The 18,065-nt window shown below is 45.0% G+C and overlaps 1 protein-coding gene across 9 annotated transcripts in view; it reads left to right on the top strand.

Annotated features, from left to right (window-relative positions):
• The window catches only part of LMO7 (LIM domain 7), a 179,525-nt gene that overhangs the window by 32,698 nt on the left and 128,762 nt on the right, over positions 1–18,065 (top strand). The window lies entirely within an intron of this gene.

Below are 18,065 nucleotides of genomic sequence, written 5' to 3'. Positions count from 1 at the left end.
ATAAGTCTTTGGGACCCTGCAAGGCATCTTGCTCCAAGAGGATGCGCTGGCGTGACCAGTCTCACAAAGACTCATTTCTGGCGGAATTTGGGGAAAGAAAGAAAGACTTCTGCTGCTTTCCTTGCATGAAGCGAAAAGTCTCTCTCCCCCCCTCCCCTCCCGAGAACAGAGCTGGGGACTGTATCCTGTGATCCCAAATAAAGAATGATCAGTAGGAAAATGGGGTGGGGAATTTTCCTGCAGACTTTTGGGGGGATTTTCCCAGGGTCTCTGGTCCGCGGGATTTAAAATTATGAGTTTGGTGGTCTCTGAGGTCCAAAAGGTTGGTGACCCTTGTTCTAGTCCAACCCTTGCTGGAGACCCTGTAGTACATAATACTATACGGTACAGTACAGTACGGTACGGTACTATACTATAACTATTACTATTACTATTTATTACTAGTACTGTACTGTACTGTACTATACTATACTATACTATTATTATAGTATAGTATAGTATACTATTATTATACTATTATTACTATTACTATACTATTACTATACTATACTATTATTATACTATTACTATACTATATTATACTATTTATTACTATTACTGTACGGTACTATACTATACTAATACTATACTATACTATTACTATACTATACTATTACTATACTATTGTTATACTATTTATTACTATTACTGTTACTGTACTGTTACTGTACTATTACTATACTATACTGTACTATTACTATACTGTACTATTACTATTGCTATTACTATTGCTATTACATGCTATGCTATGCTATGCTATGCTAGCAACCACAATTTCTGAAGGCAAGTTGTTTCACTAGTTAATTATTCTCACTGTTAGGAATCAGCATTAGAACCAGAGTAGAGCTGGAGCCTGGAAGGGTCCGTGGAGGTCTTCTACTCCAACTTCCGATACTCAAGCAGGAGACCCTATACCATTTCAGACAAGTGGCTGTCCAGTCTCTTCTTAAAAGCCTCCACTGATGGAGCACCCACAACTTCTGAAGCCAAGCCGTTCCACTGACGGATTGGTTCTGTTAAGAAATTTCTCCTTATTTCCAGCTTTGCTTCTCTCCTTGATTAGTTTCCACCCATTGTTTCTTGTCTTGCCTTTTGGTGCTTTGCAAAATAAGTTGACCCCTTCTTCTTTGTGGCAAGTCCTCAAATACTGGAATACGGTCCTCTCTCAGCACAGGTGCATCATAGCTCGACCTCCCAGCTCCTTGACTGGATTCAGGTCAGGGTCCAACTAGGGAAGAGAAGAAGTCCTTCCTGGCCCACTAAAATCTCCCACCTGGCAGAGAACACGGTGAGAGGCAGAGCCGACTGGAGTTTGCCATTTGTACACTATGAGTTTTATTAGATAATACCAGCTCTCTCTGTTCAAAAGCTGTTCTTCCTGCCTCACTGATGACCCCGAGAAGCAATAAAATAATTGAACTTTGGAATCCATGTCACCTCTGGACTCATAAATCACTGATAAACCTTTACACTTTATTGTCTCATAACAATTGATATTGATGCTAAAAAATCATGAGACTGCTTTGAAATTTATCTTCGGGGTCATAGAACCCCGAAACGTTCTGTTTTTGTCCCATAGGTGTTTTTCTTTTTCTTTTCAAAGAGGCAGATGGACTTGCCTTGTTTTTCCTTGAAGACGGTTTCGCTTCTCACCCAAGAAGCTTCTTGAAGAACTGAAGACGATTCTTGAACGAGAAGCCAAATGGCTTCAAGGAAAAAACAAAGAAAGTCCAGTTGCCGCTTGAAAAAAACACCTTTGGGACAAAAAAAAATGACCTGAATGACTAAGAATCGATATAGACGTTCTATTTTTGTGCTTCTCATCTTTACTGGGGCTGTGGGAAAGGCCTTTCCCTTCTTTTCCCCATAGGACAGTGGGTGGGAATACTTCCCAGAATGCATGGTGGTTGGGCTCTGAACCTGGTTTTTTTTTAGCAGGTCCAAAGTGCCTTGATTTGTACCATCTCCAGCTCTTCACCCACCTCATTCCTCTTATTCCCCAGTTTCAATTTCGGAGAAGTTGATCCTATCGTGCGCTACGTTCTTCCACCCTTTGCCCTGCCCTGATAGGGAAAAATCAGATCTTGGCAAGAAGTGTGGCTAAGCAGGCTTATATAATGAGAAAAACAGGATCTCGGATAGCTGTCCATCTGGAATTCTTCCTCCCTGGGCACAACAGGGTGGTAAATCTCTCCTCTCTGTGTTTGGAGAGATCCCAGAAGAGAGGAGAACTTTTGAGTAAATGACACCCACCACCAAATGTTGCTCAACTAGCCCCTTTCCTTTTGGAGCTCTTCCAAAGGAAAGGATCTCTATGCACAATATGGACTATCAACTTCCATGAGATAAGGCCTGGATCCTTGCAGGGTGACCAAGGGATCTGCTAGATTCTAGAATCTAGCAAGGGTTGCCAACCGGGGGTGTGTGAGGTGATATTCCAGGGGGTGCGAAAACTTGGTTTTAGAAGTTTCAAAATTATAGTGTACTAGCTTGATACCTGTGCTTTGCTACAAAACTATGTGGTCGGGCTTAGTTTTTGGGGAGGAAAATAAGGGGAAAAAAATTATGTCTCTGCCTACCAGCATCCATCGGTATTCATCTGGCTACTGTCCTGTCAGTGTGTGAGAGTTGAGAAACTATACAGTATTTGCTGTGTGAGCCAGAAGGAGACAGCAAGGAGCCTGGGCGTGGCTTAACTGTTCTGTACTAAAGCTGGTTGTTGCTGTGAAACAGAAACTGAAACTCCTCTCCTCTGCTTGTGTTTTGCATTTGGAACAGATTTCTTTTCAAGTGGGGAGGGGGAGTAGAACTCCCTTAGCATCAGAGTATGTTCATAATATTATACAAAATACTAATGCTCTGATGGTCATTTCAAAAAATCCTTTCTTAGCGAGCCCCTAGAAGCCAAGAGGAACATAGGTGCCAAATGTCAAGCTTGTAAGCTTTACAGTTCTGGAGATTTTGTGATGATGCATGAGTGCCATTTCGCGTATGTATGTATGTATGTATGTATGTATGTAAAAGTTTTCGCGGGTACTTACATGTATGGTATTCGGCTTTGTTCGGGTATTTTCCCACGTGATTATAGTTGTGCTTTTAAAGTTGTAGCAATGTTTTGGCAGAATCTCATCTGCCATCATCAGGCTTCTGTATGTAGACGAACACAATACACAATGTAGACGAACACAATACAGAAGCCTGATGATGGCAGATGAGATTCTGCCGAAACGTTGCTACAACTTTAAAAGCACAACTTAAATGACGTGGGAAAATACCCGAACAAAGCCGAATACCATTCATACATACATACATACATGCATACATACATACATACATACATACATACATACATACATGTGTTTTCTTAAGTTTTTGTGGGTATTTATATGTATGGTATTCAGCTTTGAAAGTGAAAGCCTGACTCACAGACGAACACAATACAGAAGCCTGATGATGGCAGATGAGATTCTGCCAAAACGTTGCTACAACTTTAAAAGCACAACTACAATGACGTGGGAAAATACCCGAACAAAGCTGAATACCACACACACACACACGTATATATGCATATAATTATTTACTTTTGTAAGGGGTGTGAGAATATATCAGAAGCGTTCTAGGGGTGTGGGGTATAGAAAAGTTTGGGGACTCCTGTTTCCCAGAGCCTAGATTGTCTCCTAGAGCCTTCCTTCTTTCCCCACCTAGTCATCTCCTTATCTCCTCTGAGAAGAAACCCTGAAGGAGGAGCCCCCACCTCCAGAAGCCACCTTGGCCAAACCCTCCCATCCTCATGAGAAGCACTGTAAGACTTGGTGGCTGGTTTTTCAGGAATAATAACATGCCTCCCAAATTCTACTTGCATTAGAATTAGTCTTAGTTCGCGTTAACTTCTGATCCAGCATCTTTGAAAAACGTTCAGTATCTTTCCGTGGGATGGTCTGTTTGCAGGGAAAATGGCCTCTTTCGCTCTGGAGATGAAGTGTCTCCTCCTCAATTTAAAATTCCTATCAGCTCAAATTGTCAGAGCTGAGCAGTTGTTTCACTGCGTCTGTGAGTAATGTGGCCATTTGGAACATATAGAGCAATCACCAATGACTGGGAAGAATTTTCTCCGCCTTTCAACCTTGAAGCTTATGTTCCTTAATTTTATTTTTAGCGCTGACCATTCTTCCAGCCCCTCTGAGAAAAGATCAAGTCAGGGTGTGGATTAAAATGTCTCTCCCCCCACAAAAAACTATGTTTAACTTCCAGCACTTCCAGCAACACAACCTATCCCCCCATTAAATATGGGTTATTTATTCCTTATAAACACTTTTTAGCAAATGAAAGGAGGAAAATCCTAGTTATCTTCTGGCTGTTTGGAGTGCTGGTTGTATTATTTCTAGCATGCAAAGCAGGGCTCTTCACACTTGACAGCTTTAAGGCTTGTGGACTTCAACTCCCAGAATTCCTCCTCCAATCATGTTAGCTCAGGAATTCTGGGAGTTGAAGTCCCACAAGTCTTAAACTTGCCCAGTTTGAAGACCCCTTGGTGCAAAGAGTCAGCAACACAAATTTCTGTACAAAAATATTGTGAAAATTGAATGGAGAATTTGGTTGGAAATAGATGACTGATGGCTGAACCTTCTTCCTAAGGCAGTGAGCCATGATGGTGCAGTGATTAGAATGCAGCATTTTAGGCCAACTCTGCCGACTGCCAAGAGTTTGATCCTGACCGGCTCAAGGTTGACTCGTGTTCCCATCCTTCTGAGGTGGGTAAAATGAGGACCCAGATTGTTGGGAACAATAGCCTGACTCTCTAAACTGCTTAGAGAGGGCTGTAAAAACACTGTGAAGCGGTATATAAGTCTAAGTGCTATTGCTAGTATGTCCTTCATGGGCTTCTCAAGACATTGAAGAAGAACGAAGGAAGAGTTGCAGAAATTTCCTTGGTATCTTATCTTTTAATTTAAAGGCTGCACTCTTCCTCCTGGCGAACAGGGTTCCATATTTTTCATTCAACTTTCAATACATAGAAAAGGGTGGCTGAACCATGTGAAACTGGTACCTTGGCACATGTGAGCTTCAAAAGACACCGATCTTAGAAAAAGTGGTTTGCTTAGCTAATAAGCCATGTTTGCAAAAACAAATTCCGTTTAAGAACAGCAGAGGTCAGGCTGGTTACAAAATCAACCGGGATTTCAGTCCAAAAAAAAACAAAAAACATTCATCCTATTCCCAATATATTCAAAATATACAGATGTTTAAAGTAGGTACAGTTAAATTGGATACCCCTGTATATGTATAACTTCCAAAGCAGGTCTTGGGAGAATAAGGGGCCTAAAATCTAAAGATAGGAACTGTGAATCTGGTTTCCTATAAGTTATTAAAGGAAAGATGGTTTTGCACTCACAAAGAGAAAATAATTACAAACATATGGTGCTTCCCCTGGCCCCCCCAGATAATCCAGTGATGCCAGAAAAGACACAAGTGTTCCTGTTCTGAGGATATTAAAGATAGTCTGAACATGAAAGTGAGCAAGGCTGGTCCAGGAAAAAGAACCAGATTCCTAAAAATACGGTTGAAAGATCACCTAGATCAGGGGTCCCCAACCTTTTTTACGCCGCGGCCCGGTATCCCCAACCTTTTTTATGGCGCGGCCCGGTACCGACATCAGCTGGGCGCCGCCATCTTGTTTTGATGAAAAAGTGCTTCCGGTGAGGTCACCGGAAGCACTTTTTCATCAAAACAAGATGGCGGCGCTAGCGCTTCGGTGAGCTTTTCCGGGTAGAAATGGCTTTCTACCCGAAAAAGCTCACGGGCGCTAGTGCCGCCATCTTGTTTTGATGAAAAGTTGCTTCCGGTGAGCTTTCTACCCGGAAAAGCTCACCGGAAGCACTTTTTCACCAAAACAAGATGGCGGCGCCCAGCAAACCAGCGGCCCGGTAGGACTTGTTCCACGGACCGATACCGGTCCGCGGATCGGTGGTTGGGGACCCCTGACTTAGATGGTTTGTCCTCATAGGCTCAGAATACCTACATAGAGAGTAGACCTCATCTTGGAACAGTCGGTTCTGAGTGAATTGGAGAAATTCCTTCTGTTAAGGTTGATTTAGTACAGGTAGTGCTTGGCTTACCAGAGTTCGTTTAGTGACCGTTCAAAGTTACAACGGCACTGAAAAATGTGACGCACGACCGTGTTCCACAATTAAGACTTTTTGCATCATTAAAATTCAAACACTAAGCAGCTGGTTCTCGTCGCTGTGTCTCAAGGCTATGCGATCCACATTGCTGTGACCTTCTGGCAACCAAGTCAGTGGTGAAGCCAGATTACCCTCAACAAACCCGGGTTACTAACTTACCAACTGTACTTGACAACCGGGATAAGAAAGGCTGCAAAACGGGGCAAAAGGAACAATGAACAAATATCTCGCTTAACACCAGAAATGTTGGGCCCAAGGGCAGTCGTGTGTCGAGGACTACTACCTCCATGCGGCCTACTGGCAGATGCATTAGCATTTGGAGGAACGTGCTCTAATCGCAATGACCCTTTCTCTGATTCGTGGTTAGCTTTCAGACCGGAAATGGCTGCAGTTACTCCATGGTGGTTCTCAGCTGATGTTCCTGCTGGCAGAACTGGTTAGAGAGAGGCTTACGGTGAATGCGGGCAAAACACAGACGTGCCATCATTTCTGGAGGATTTCAACACCTCTGATGATAGGATTCATGTTTTGTAGCCGGAAGCTTAGGTGGCAACCGAAGGGAGGAGTGCCTTGCCCAGCTTAAACCTGATGCGCCAACTCCTTCTATCTTTGTAGATGGTCAGATCTGGCTTTATTGATGCACAATTTAGCAATCAGCAGGTCAGATTAATGCAACACACACGTTCCGCTTGGGGTTTCCCCTGAGGGGGAACTTTAGAACCACAACCCTTCCAGAAGAGAACTGTGAGAAATTTTGGTGGGTGTTTGCAGGCCAAGTTACTACAGAGAATCCTGGAAGGGTTCCACTAGGAACAAAATGGATCCCATGCCCCATTCCAAGTGTGGGTCGCTGCTCTTAGAGCCCTAAAGAATGTGGTTAGGTTAGATTAACAAAGTTGGAAGGGACTTTAGAGGTTATCTAGTCCAACCCCCCCGCCCAAACAGCAGACTCTACACTATTTCTGACCAATGGCAGTCCAGTCTCTTCTTGAAAGCCTCCAGTGATGAAGTTCCCACAACTTCCGAAGGCAAGCTGTTTCATTGGTTAATTGTCCTCGCTGTCAGAAAATATCTCCTTATTTCCAGGTTGAATCTCTCCTTGATCAGTTTCCATCCATTATTCCTTGTCTGACCTACAGGTGCTTTGGAGAATAGCTTGAACCTTTTCCTCTCTGTGGCAGCCCCTCAAATATTGGAAGACTGCTATCCTGTCTCCCCTGGTCCTTCTCTTCACTAGACTAGCCATGCCCAGTCCCTGCAAATCTTCTTTATAAGTTTTAGTCTCCAGTCCCCTCATCATCCTGGTTGCACTTTTCCTAGAGTCTCAACATCTTTTTTGTAGTATGGTGACCAAAACTCGATGCAGTACTCTAAGTGTGGTCTTAATAAGGCTTTATAGAGTGGTATTAGTATCTCACTTGATCTTGATTCTATCCCTCTGTTAATGCAACTAAGGATTGCATTGGCTTTTCTGGCTTCTGCCACACACTTCTGGCTCATATTTAACTGGTTGTCCACTAAGACTCCAAGATCCCTCTAACAGTTACTGCTATTAAGCCTGGTTCCTTGGAATATGACTGAAGTTTTTTGGGCCAGCTGAACTTCCCCAATCCAAACAGCTAAATTCTAGAATTCTTCTGGAATGCTTGACCCTCTCTACTCAATCTGTGGCTTCTCTTGCTTCATAGGAAAGCATTTTCTGTACCCGCAATCCAAATAATTAAAGTTGTGACCTTGTACTTTTGCCGCAATATGCTTTTTGTTGGATCTTTTGTATTGTTTTTTTTTTGTAAATGTTCTTAGGATTGTCTTGTTTTTATTTGATTGGGGGGGTTGTCTTGAAAGCACAAAAGTTGCACTGATTTTAAAAAAAGTTGTGAGCTGCAACTGAAGAGATGGAACAGAAATATTTCTGTAAAGAAGTGGTTTGTGGAGGTAGGGATTGGAACGAAGCTTGGAAATTTGCTCACAAGCCTTAATTAAAGAAGGCTCATTCCAGATGGTGGAGATAGTTATGTTGTAAGCTTTTGCAAAACTTTCTTTTTCTCTGCCTGGATCCTTTTTGAGATTCGTAGATATGAATGACATACAACTGGATATTTTTTTAATGGCTTTATTGCTATAATCTTCATCGTTAAATTAAAAATTGTCACAGATCCTGTTGGATCAGAGTGTTTGAGACCCACAGACAAAATGCAGATGTAGGAGTGTCTCCTTGTCAGTTCCTGGCAACAGGTCCTTGGAGGAATTTCCCAAGGATTTCTGTAATTTTCTCCCAATTTCCATCATCCGATGGAGGAGGGTTTTCCGTGTGTTGGAGCTACCTTGAAAGATCCCAGCATCTCTCAAGTCTGAAGTTCCTTCATTCATTGATCTGATGATAACTCTCTTCATGATTTCCCCCATCTCTTGGGGGATCATGTTGCCTAATGGTATGTGAGAATGACCTTGGGGGACAGGGCAAAGAGACACAGTCAAAAGAGCAATCAGATTAAACAGCTTAGCTGCCAGCAGGAATGCGGACAGGGCCAAGCTTAGAAGAGGCCTTCCCAAGTTTCTTGGGCTGTAGAAGGGATGAAGGGAGACACTCTCAAAATTCTGTTAATATAAACTTACATAACTGTGATGACGAACCTATGGCATGCATGCCACAGGTGGCACACAGAACCATTTGTGCAGGCACGCGAGCCCCCGCCAAACTTACCAGCACTGCGCATGCACGCACCTCCCCGCTGATTTTTGGCCCGTTTGAGGCCGTTTTCGCCCTCCCGAGGCTCGAGGGAAGCCTCTGCAGCCTCGGGTGGCCGAAAAACGGGCCTTCTGGAATATACTAGAAGTGCCAAAACAGGACTGTTTTCAGCCTCCCGAGGCTGCAGAGGCTTCCCTCAAGCCTCCGGGAAGGCAAAAATGGCCTCCCCCCAGGCTCCAGAAGCCCTCTGGAGACTGAAAATGGGCACTTCCGGTATTTCTGGAAGGCCCGTTTTTCAGCCTCCCGAGGCTGCAGAGGTTTACCTCGAGCCTCGGGAGAGCGAAAACGGCCTCAAATGGACCAAAAATTAGCCTGGAGGCACGCACATGCGCAGTGCAGGTAAGTTTGGCTGGGGCAGGTTGTTGCATGCGCATGTGCAGGGGTGGGGTGGGGCACATTGCATTGTGGGTGCCGGCCAACCACAACAAAAAGGTTTGCCGTCACTGTTATATGATATTGTGGTCCTAAGATTGTAATAAATTTATGAAACCTTACAATAAAGCAGAGTGAGCTCATCTATGCATGTTTCGTATCTGGCCTACCTTGCAAGGCTGGCCCATTGAGATTGGAAGATGCTCCCCGATTCCCTAACTTAACATCAAGACTCTCACGGCTTCCTCCCTCAGTTTCTAGCCCTGCAGCCATTTCTCTCTGGCTAGTCTGCAAAATGACTCAGAGGTTTTGCTGTGAAATAAAGGGAAGTTTCTGTTGCAGGGTTTCTGGCCAGTTTACCTGGCCTAGATCTGGCCTCTTTGTCTCTAGGACACTCCTGCTCATCCAGTTTTCCTTCTCTAATAGGGGAAGAAATGGTCCTTCTGCCCTAAACTGGATTCATCATCGGCTATCTGTGTTGTGGCTTTGCTGTTTGGAACAAGAATGCCAGAAGTTTGGGATTTAATATATTGGTTTCTTTGGGGCAACTCCTTGTACCAAGCAATAGTACAAATGTGTGATTGCTAATTAGAATGTCAACCGTATTGGCTTGCTTGTTGCAAGTAGGGTAGAAGGCAGCAAAACCTTTATGGAAACAAACTCTTCTGTTCAGACTCTATATGCAGCAGAAGGTCCCTTGTGATAGGACTCAAGAATTAGTCTGTCTTCTTGCTTATCTTATCTATGTTTATCTTGCTTACCTTATCTTACCTTATCTATGTTCTTGCTATCTTCTCTATGTCTCTCTCTCTCTCCCTCTCCTCCTCTCTGTCTCCCCCATCTCTCCTCTCCCTTCCCCTCTTTTTCTCTCTTTCCCTCCCTCTCCCCCTCCTTCTATCTCCCCCCTCTCTCCTCTGTCTCCCTCTCTCTCTCTCTTTCCCCTCTCTCTCTATGTCTCTCCCCTTTCTCTCCCTCTTTCTCTCTTCCCCTCCCTCTCCCCCTCTGTGTCCTCTCTTTCCCTCCCTCTCCCACTCTCTTTATGTCTCCCTCCTTTCTCCCTCCTTTCTCCCTCTTTCTCTCTCTTTCTCTCCCTCCCTCTCTCTGCAAGCTCGGCCTGACATTTAAACATTGATGGCTAAGCATTTAAACCCACTTGTTAATTTGTTGTTTCTTACGAAGAATCAGCCTGAATAAATTCATGGCTCTCGCTTTGCCTCCCCAATGCTTTAATTACAGTGGTTTTTCTTGTTTGAAGATTTCAGCAAAATGAACCAAGCCACCTTCCTCACAAACGAGGCATCTTGTGTGCTTTAGAAGAAGAAAAATAAATAAATAAAGAAGGCAGCTGTTGACGGAGCTCCAGTAGAAGGTTGTAACAACTGCACATTCTTGAGAGAAGTTGCACAATAGGCCCACATCCTGTTGTCTTGCTGATTTACAGCCTAAAATGGAGCTAAACGTACGGTTAATATCAGGTGTCAGATTCCTGTTGAAGTATATCATGATGTCTGCTCTCTGACTTCTGAGATCTATAGAACATGTGCGTTTTGCAATAAATCTCTGAGATGATCCCTTCATTGAAGTAAAACCACATCTAAGAAATGGGAGAGACTTTGAAAAAAAATTCCCCTTTCCTTTGTCAGCCTCTCAATTGCCTTTGTACACCTCCTGATAACCTTTTCATAGGACTTGCCCGCGGCCTGATTGGGTGAATTGCGCTGAATGGCAAATTCTTTGCAGAGAAAAGGAGGATAAAATTGCCCATTTCATCTTTAATGCGAATAAATGTAGGCTGTAGCTTTGCTCACGGTGGCTATTTTACAGAAATACCCTTCACCTTGGAATAAAGGGGCAGCCTTATCTCCTTCTGAAAACGTTCAGGCAATAAGGAAATGTTATCAACAGAACGAAGAAAATTTTAATAGGAAAAAAAGGGAGGGATGTGATTGTATGGAGAATTTTAATACTTTAAGCTCTTCATTTAATATTTTCTTCCTTCATTCGTAGCCCTAATCTTGTGTTTGAAGTCCCCCCAAGGTGCTTCTTCAAAAGGCAACTGGACTTTTCTTTGCTTTCTTTAAAGACGTTTCGCTTCTCATCCAAGAAGCTCCTTCAGGTTTTGAAGAAGTTTCTTGGATGAGATGAGAAGTAAAACATCTTCAAGGAAAAAGAGAGCAAGTCCAGTTGCCTTTGGGACAACCATGGCCTGGATGACTGAGCATCTCCATAGACACTTGCGTTTGAAACATGAGGTAATGTTAAAAGCATTTGCAAATTCGCATTTCTTACTTGAAGCGAAGTGAGAGAGGTATCTTGCTATACAGGTTTGAAAATAACATTTTTATTTGTTCTAGGAAATAACTGCAGGGTTTAAGGAGCTGAGAACATGGGCAGGGTGCCATGGCAGGGCTACAGCAGAAATATACACACATACGTTTTCTTAAGTTTTCACGGGTACTTACATGGGCATTCAGCTTTGTTCGGGTATTTTCCCACATCACTACAACTTTAAAAGCACAACTATAATGACGTGGGAAAATACCCGAACAAAGCCGAATACCATACATACATACATAAATACATACATATATGTATATGTATGTATATGTATATGTATATGTGTACAGGAAACAGCCTGTTTTTTGTTTGAGTTACTAGGTGGGGAGAGTTCAGACGTGCTTAAATAGGACCATTCTAGGGGGAGGGAAGAGTGGGAAGGTTGAAATCCTTGGGGTCTGAAAACAGCAATGTAGCCAGATGCATAAAAGCCATTTGCACCACCCTGAGGCATGTGGCACGTTAAGTTGCAAATAGCAGGTGTCTGAAAAGTATTTCCATCTCAATTTGCAGAGAGAGTCAATGTAATATTATGAAGGGCATGGCTGCTTAAAGACTACCCCAAGGGTAATTTGATTTTCAGTTGTCTCCTTTTGCTGAGTGGAGGAAAAAGTTAGTGGAAGTCATAGGAGGTTTCTCTTAAGGGAAGGCCACAGCCATAGGTCCCAGCATGTTGTTGCAGTTTAGCTCATTGGCAATCAAGTCAATTCCTTTGGGGCCCCCGGATGCCATGTTTTCCATTTCACATTTCAGCCATTCAAAGATCTTCAGATATTCCATGAACGAAGGACTCCAATCTCATATTCAGAATTGTCCTGTAGGGGTGGACAGGGGTGAGCTTCAAATTTTTTTTAGCAAGGAGTTCTCTGCTGGGTTACTGGGTGGGCGTGGCCTAGTCAGCCTCCTGCACCACGGCGGGAGGGGGGCATTTTTGTCCCCCCCCAGACTCCTGAGGCTTTTCTCACGCCTCCGGGAGGGCGAAAACAGCCTCCCGGGCTCCAGAGGCTCTCTGGAAGCCGGAAACGGGCCCATTTCCAGCCTTCCTAAACTTCCAGCAGGCCCGTTTTTCGCCCTCCCCGAGCCTCTGTGTGTACCCTGCACTTACCTGCATCCAAAACGGGCCGTGTGGAGACTCCCGGGACAGAATCTTAGCTCTCCCGAACCCCTGTGGACCCCCAGCAACCCATCCTTGGGCTCAGGGATAAATAAATTGCTCAGAAGATTAACAACAAGAGTCTCAGAGCTTTCCAACGATTGCACTGTGAAAAGCCGTGGTGGCACAATGGTTAGAATGCAGTACTGTGGGCTAGTTCTGCTGACTGCCAGCAGTTCGATCCTGACTGGCTCAAGGTTGACTCAATCTTCAATTCTTCTGAGGTCAGTAAAATGAGGACCCAGATTGTTGGGGGAAATAGGCTGATTTTGTATAAAGCACTGTGGAAGCCGTATGTAAGTCTTAAGTGCTGTTGCTGTATGCTGACTCTGTCATTTCCTTGTGTGAATTATTAGGGCACTTTTTAAAATCTACTAATTTCTCCCTGGATCTCGTTTCATCATTCTGAAGCGCATTTCTTTTAAGTATTGGCATTATTCTCCCAATTCCTTGCCCTGATTGTCTACATCCCTCCTGGAGACCTGTATTCTGCTTAACCCATCTTAAACCTTGACCTAGTCTCACCCCTTTTTCTTCCTGGGCCAAAATGTCTCCTTTTGGATCTTTTCCTTCCTGTGGCCCATTGCCCCAGTGGTGGGATGCACATTTTTTTTTACAACCGGTTCTGTGGAAGTGACTTGGCGGGCGTGGCTTGGCTGGTGGGCGTTGCTTGGTGTGGGCGTGGCATGGCTTGGTGGGCGTGGCAGGGGAAGGATACTGTAAAATCCCCATTCCCTCCCAACTCCTGGGTGAAGGTTACTGCAAAATCTCATTCCCTCCCCACCCCACTAACCTGCTTTCCAGCTCTGTTCTCCTGTGTAGGGCAACAAAAGAAGACCTAGCTGATCAGCTGGGACTCGGAAGGCAAAGAATAGATAAGAGCGGAGCCAGTCAGAGCTGGTATTTACCGGTTCTCCGAACTACTCAAAATTTCCTCTACTGGTTCTCCAGAACTGGCCAGAACCTGCTGAATACCACCTCTGCATTGCCCTCTCCAGAAACCCTCCAACTTTCCAAAATCCTCATGTCGATTGCACGAAAGCTGAACTTTTTACTGGTAGAACAGAGCAGTTAGCTTTGGAAATGGGTTCCTTAAGCTCTGTAGGAGGTTATAGGCATAATAATAGCTTTGGGCTTGTTAATCCTATAGCTGGTATGTGGATAATGTACATAGCAACTAGCAGAGGGTAATTTGATCACGGAAACACGCCCGAGAAAGAGAAATGCCCAACTTGTTTAGCTCATTTCAGCCAGGGTGGCAGCAAAGTCGGGGGGAACCGAAGTCGGTCTTGCTCTGTGGCCCTGATCAAAGGGGAGGTGTGTTCGAGTCTTGCCGGTTTACTCAGAAAAAAAACCCTTCCTGAGCTGAAGGACCAAACCAAACAGCAGGTTTTTTTTTAATTGTAATTGTTGGAAGGAAAATCCATCCGGTTCAGTTCCAGGTTGGGAGAAAGATGCTCGAAACAAAATGCAGGTTGGAGGCAGACTGGAAGGAAGGTCCATTTATTGGTGAACAGAACCACCAGGGTTTGTGGTTTTGGGTCAGCTGAGTGAGGAGTGCCAGGATTTTTATACAGGTCTTTGGGAGGGGGGAGGTTGTGCAAGGAAGGGGCTTGTGTTCTGAAAGGGTGTTGGGCAATATTGTGGCTAATGGCTTTTGTCCTGTGTTGAATCTTGGGGGTGGGGGGTGCTGCTTGTTCTAATCCTACCATTCTGCTTTTGTTAGCTGTCAAATTTTGCCACAAGGAGTTTCAAAATATCCTGGATTTCTGCCTGCAGTATTTGCTTTGCTTATGAATAGAGCCAACTAGATAGTTGGCTTCACCTTTCAATAAGTTCTTTATCTCCTTCTATGCTGGCGTCTGCTATGGGCTATTAAGGAAGACTTGGGGGCTCCTTTATGCCTCTAAAGCAGGGGTGGGCAAACTTTTGGCTCGGGGGCCGCATTGACTTTTAAAATTTGACAGACGGGCCGGGTCAGCACAAGATTTTTGGGAATTGCCCCCTTTCCCCCCTCTTCTCCTCCTTCCCCTCCTCGGAGGCCCCTGAGTCAGGAGTTGCTACCGCCGGCGCGGCTCCAGCGCTCTCCAGTCCCGCGTTGCCTCGGGAAGGAAAAGGCAAAAAGGAAGAGCCGTGGCGGTGCTTTGCAACGGGAGCAGCGGCACCGGAGGCTCAGGCTCAGCGGCTCCTGGTTTTGCCTTTTCCTTCCCAAGGCAACGCGGGACTGAGCCGCGCGAGCTGCGCCGCGTAGCAACTCCTGACAGCCCCAGCCGGACACCTGAGCGGAGCCCGGGCGGAACTGCCTGTTGCTGCTGCCGGAGCACCACCAGGTCGCCTCCTCCAAGCAGCCCGCCCGCCTGCCGGGCTTCCCCTCCGCCCGCGCAGCTCGGGGCCAGGCGCGAGCGCCCGCGAGTTAAAGGGAAGCCGAAAGTTGCTGGGAAGTTGCTCGGGTGCTGGGAGCAGGCTTTTAAAGTGCCGCCCGAGCAAAGTTTAAGCAGCCCGCCCCCCGCCGGGCAGAACCCTTCCCGCTTCTCAACAGGAAGACGCTCCAGCCTGCAAACTTTGCCTTTGCAAAGTTTAAGCCTGGAAGCCCCGGAAACCGAGCAACTTCCCAGCAACTTTCGGCTTCCTTTTAACTCGCAGGTGCTCGTGCCTGGCGGAGGGGAAGCCCGAGCCTCCTCCAAGCAGCCCGCCCACCCGCCCACCGGGCTTCCTCCGCCGCGGCTCAGGGCCAGGCGGGAGCACCCGTGAGGAAAAAGGAAACCGCAAGTTGCTGGGAAGTTGCTTGGGTTTCCGGGGCTTCAGGCTTAAACTTTGCACAGGCAAAGTTTGCAGGCGGGCGTCTTCCCCGAGGAGCGGGAAGGGTTCCCCGGCGGGTGGGCGGGCTGCTTGGAGGAGGCGACCCGGTGGTGCTCTGGGTTTCCACTCCGCCGCGTGGCTCGGGGACAGGCGCGAGCGCCGCGAGGAAAAAGGAAGCCGAAAGTTGCTGGGAAGTTGCTCGGGTGCTGGGAGCAGGCTTTTAAAGTGCCGCCCGAGCAAAGTTTAAGCAGCCCGCCCACCCGCCGGCGGAACCCTTCCCGCTCCTCAGCGGGAAGATGCTCCAGCCTGCAAACTTTGCCTTTGCAAAGTTTAAGCCTGGAAGCCCCAGAAAAAAAGGGGATCGGCAGGGACTCACCTTCGGAGAGGTCGCACTCGAAGGTGATTTCGAACTCCCAGCCGAGGCCTTTGCAAAGTTCTTTTCTTTCCTACCCGAGAGCGCTCCGCACTGTTTTGCAGCTTTGGGGGCCACGCGGCACAGGGCAATACGCCACGCCCAGCGATTTTTTTCAGGGCGGGCCGGATTGGACAGACCAACAGGCGGATGTGGCCCGCGGGCCGTAGTTTGCCCACCCCTGCTCTAAAGCATATTTCTCCTTTAGGGAAATTTAATCTGTCTTTTTAAAAAAAAATGCCCAAAATATTTCATTTTTCTTGGGGGGGAGGGCTTCCCACATAATGAAAATAACAGAAGGAGTTTGGCTTGGGATAAGAACACATCTTTTATTTTAGGACAACTATATTTTTGAGCAAAAAGAAATAGAAGCATTTTGTTACCAAATTGCTTTGGTGCTATATTCACTTTTCCTAAATCTAGAGTCCCTTTGCTCATCCAGTTTCTGCTTGATTTATGTCCTCACCTGCTGATGTTGGGATTTTGATGTCTTTCCCAGAGGCCATTTCTTGACAAGAAAGGAGCTTTGATTTGGCTTTGTAATATTTTTTAGTGTAATAGTGCACCTCAAATCTTTCCTTAGGTTGTGTTTGCTGATGACAGCCTTCTCTTTTCTGTAGACTTTACAGCATTTTCCATCAGAATAAATCCAAATCTGTGGGAAGCAGCAATCATGTATTCCCTTAAATATATTTAAAGTTCTTTTATTTATCAAGTAAGATTAGAAGTTTGGTCATGCTATTAAAGTTGATTGAGGGTGTGTGTGAGGGATAAATCCCAATCTTCTTTTTTCTACTCCCAAAAGAGCAAGAATACAGAGAAAAGGGGCAGATTACAGATTCTTAACGGTGCTTAAACCACAAGACTGACTGAAAACATTTCTCTCATGTAATTAATCAATTAACTAATACATTTTTATGGCCACCCAAATCAACCAAGTGACTCTGGGCAGCTTGCAATTCTAAAATCGTTATCATTCATTCATTTTATGGGAAGCCCAGATGCTTTGATTCTACTGGAGAATTCAATGTTCATATTTTAAAGTCCCAATGGAGATCAGAAAAGCTTTATTCTGATTTACTGGATTTATTCTGATCATATCTGGATCCTGCCTTGGACATTCTATGTATGGATGAATAGAGAGGCTCAAAATGTCAGCACAATCAGTGCTTTACAGGAATCTTATATACTAGCTCGATACCCGTGCTTTGCTACAAAACTATGTGGTCGGGCTTATTTTGGGGGGAGGAAAATAATTAAAAAAATTCTGCCTCTGCCTACCAGCATCTTTCAGTATTCATGTCCTGTCAGTGTGTGAGAGAGTTCAGGGCTGTTTAGAAACTGAAACAGTATTTGCTGTGTGAGCAAGAAGGAGACTGCAAGGAGCCTGGGTGTGGCTTAGCTCAACTGTTCTGTACTAAAGCTGCTTGATGCTATGAAAGTAAAACTGAAACTGAAACTCCTCTGCTTGTGTTTTGCATTTGGAAGATATTTCTTCTCAGGTGGGGAGAGGGAGTAGAACTCCTTAGTATCAGAGCGTGTTAATAATAATATAGGAAATACTAATGCTCTGATGGTCATTTCAAAAAAATCCTTTCTTAGTGAGAACCTAGAAGGCAAGAGAAACATACATGCCAAATTTCAAGTTTGTAGGCTGTATGGTTCTGAAAATTTTGTGATGATGCATGAGTGGTATTTCGCTTTTTTATATATATAGATTTATTACCAGATAATTAAAAAAAATGAATGCAAGCAACCACATTATTTGACTCTTATCTGTAGCTTAATTGAAGCATCTCTCAAGGGCATTCATAATGCTTTGGTAGGGAGGAGAAGGGACCATTGCAATCTCTTGGCTCTGTTGATGTCACTGAGAAAACATCTCTGGATCCAAACACCCCGAAGTGATTTTTTTTTTTTTTGCAAACAAATGTTTCATGTGGTGCCACCCCATCCTTAAGCATCTCGTTGGGACAATGAAGATTGCCAGAAGTGCAGAATCTATATCCGCAGTTGCGAATT

The sequence above is a fragment of the Notechis scutatus genome, chromosome 5 (genome assembly GCF_049901735.1).
Source record: "Notechis scutatus isolate UNSWTSFEM ecotype Mainland chromosome 5, rNotScu1.2, whole genome shotgun sequence".
Classification (NCBI taxonomy): Eukaryota; Metazoa; Chordata; class Lepidosauria; order Squamata; family Elapidae; genus Notechis; species Notechis scutatus.
This window is presented reverse-complemented; position numbering and strand designations above follow the sequence as displayed.